This window comes from Cynocephalus volans, chromosome 8 (genome assembly GCF_027409185.1).
Source record: "Cynocephalus volans isolate mCynVol1 chromosome 8, mCynVol1.pri, whole genome shotgun sequence".
Classification (NCBI taxonomy): Eukaryota; Metazoa; Chordata; class Mammalia; order Dermoptera; family Cynocephalidae; genus Cynocephalus; species Cynocephalus volans.
In genome coordinates, this window is record NC_084467.1 from 32,797,757 (window position 1) to 32,800,733 (window position 2,977).

The 2,977-nt window shown below is 36.7% G+C and overlaps 1 pseudogene; it reads left to right on the forward strand.

Moving 5' to 3' along the window:
• The first annotated feature begins 1,753 nt into the window (after positions 1-1,753).
• Positions 1,754-2,593, forward strand: LOC134385053 (S-formylglutathione hydrolase-like; annotated as a pseudogene).
• The last annotated feature ends 384 nt before the right edge of the window (positions 2,594-2,977 follow it).

Sequence of the window (2,977 nt, forward strand, 5' to 3'; positions counted from 1 at the left end):
TGTGTAAGCTTTTTATAAATCTTGGACATTAACCCCTTACCTGGTACATGGTTTGCAAATATCTTTTCCTAATCTGTAGGTTGACTTTGTTTCCTTTGCTGTGCAGAAGCGTTTTCGTTTGATGTAGTCCCATTTATTTATTTTTGCCTTTGTAGCTTGAGCTTTTAGTGTGTTATCCAAGAAATTGCTCCCAAGGCCAATGTCAAGGAACTTTTTCCTTAAGTTTTTTCCTGGGAGTTTTATGGTTTCAGGTCTTATATGTAGGTCTTTTATCCATTTTCAGTTGATTTTTGTGTATCATGTAAGATAAGGGCTCAATTTCATTCTTTGCGTGGGGAAATCTATTCATTTTTTATGTTAAAATTTCCTTGTCCAAATCACCATGTGGTTTCTATATTCTGAACCCTAACAGATAAATTAGACATTTGTATTGTTTCCAATTTGGGGCTATTGTGAATGAAGCTGCCATGAACATTCTTGTCTTTGGGTGGGCATACGTTTTTACTTTTCCTAATAAACACCTAGAAGTGGAATTCTTGGGTCATCTGAATAAGTGAATATATATCTCTGTAAGAAACTGCTAAGCTGTTTTCCAAAGTGACCGTGCCATTTTATATTCCCCTCAAAAATGCTGCTTGACATCCCCACCAACACTTGACATGTTGGTCATTAATTTTAGGCATTCTAGTGTGTATGCAGTTCCCTAATGACTAACGGTGATGGTCATCTTTTCACATGCTTATTGATAATTTGTACAGATGCTCCTCGACTTACGATGGGGTTGCATCCTGATAAACCCATTATAAGTTGAAAATATCACACAAGTCAAAAATGCCTTGAATACATCTAACCTACCAAACATCATAGCTGAGCCTAGCCTACCTTAAACATGCTCAGAGCGCTTCCATTAGCCTACAGTTGGGCAAAATCATCTAACACAAAGCCTATTTTGTAATGAAGTTTGAATATTTCATGTAACTTATTGAATGTACTGTATTAAACTGTAGTAAAAGTGAAAAACAGAATGGTGTCATGGACACTCGAAGAATGTTTTCTCCTGAATGTGTATCACTTTCACACCATGGTAAAGTTGAAAAAATTGTTCAAATCAAACCATACTAAGTCAGGGACGATCTATATATCTTCTTTTTCGACATGCCTATTCAAATCTAAATCTTTTGCTCATTTTTACTTGGGTTTTCTTATTATTAAGTTGTCATCTTGTTACAAGTCTTAATGGTGCCTTTCAAAAAAAGAAGAAATTTTAATTTTTATGAAATCCAATTTATCTATTTATTTTAATTTTAGGGTTAGTGCTTTTTATATTCTAAGAAATTATTGTCTATCGTAAAGTTGTGAAGATTTTTTCCCTATATTTTCTTTGAGGATTTTTCTAACTTTAGCTTTTACGTTTAGGTCTGTGATCCATTTTGAGTTAATTTTTGTTTGTGTGTGAAATTAAGGTCAAGGTTCATATTTTCCCATTCATATCCAGTTGCAGCACCATTTGTTGAAAAGGTTATTAAGTTACTTTAGCACCATTGTTAAAACTCCATCATGCATAAGTCTATTTCTGCTCTCTCTGTTCTATTCAATTGATCTGTAAATCTTTTCTTCGGCTGATACTGCTGTTACTTTATAGTAAGTCTTGCAATCAGATATAACAAGGCTTCCAGGCACAGCAGCCACCGTCAGAAGATCTTCTGCCCTTTGGTGCAGACAAAAAACCAAGTAGCGATTGGACAGGGGACGAATGGCATTGAAACAGGTTTCCAGCAACAAGTGCTTTGGGGGATTGCAGAAGGTTTTTGAACATGACAGTGTGGAACTGAACTGTAAAATGAAATTTGCTATCTACTTACCACCCCAGGCAGAAACTGGAAAGTGCCCTGCAGTGCATTGGCTGTCTGGTTTAACTTGCACAGAACAAAATTTCATATCAAAATCTGGTTATCATCAAGCTGCCTCAGAGCATGGCCTTTTCGTCATTGCTCCAGATACCAGCCCTCGTGGCTGCAATATTAAAGGAGAAGATGAGAGCTGGGACTTTGGCACCGGCGCTGGGTTTTATGTGGATGCCTTGGAAACCTAACTACAGATGTGCTCTTATGTAACCTGACAGAGGAGCTTCCCAAACTCATAAATGCCAATTTTCCTCTGGACCCTGGAAGGATGTCTATTTTTGGCCATTCCATGGGAGTCCATGGAGCTCTGATTTGTGCTTTGAAAAACCCTGGAAAATACAACTCTGTCAGCATTCGCACCAATTTGCAACCCAGTGCTTTGTCCTTGGTGCAAAAAAGACTATAGTGGATATTTGGGGACAGATCAAAGTAAATGGAAGGCTTACAATGCCCCCCATCTCGTGACATCCTGTCCAGGCTCTCAGCTGGACATACTGATTGATCAAGGAAAAGATGACCAGTTTCTTTCAGATGGACGGTTATTTCCTGGTAAGTTCATAGCTGCTTGTACAGAAAAGAAAATCCCTGTTGTTTTTAGATTACAAGAGGTTTGTGGTCATAGCTTCTACTTCATTTCAGTGTTTATTGCAGATCATATCAGACATCGTGCAGAATACCTGAGTGCATGAAAATCTTCAGATAAAAGAATCCCTTCAGGATGATAAAAGTTGTAATAAACAGAATTGCTGAGGAAAAAAAGTTCAAAACATTGGATTTCATAATGCCAAAAGGGCTTTCTTCTGCCGTTGAATAACCTTCTGAATAAATACATAAAACCTAAATAATAATAATAATAAAAGACTTCCAACTTGGATCTTCTTTTCAAAATTGCTTTAACTATTCAAGGTCCTTTGTATTTTCAAATAATTTGTAGTATCAGCAGGGAAATTTCCATTAAAAGCCTGCTGAGATTTTTATTGAAAGCGCATTGAATTCAGAGATCAATTTTGGGAGAAATGACATCTTAACACCATTGTGTCTTTCAATCCATGAGAATGGTATAACTCTCCAAA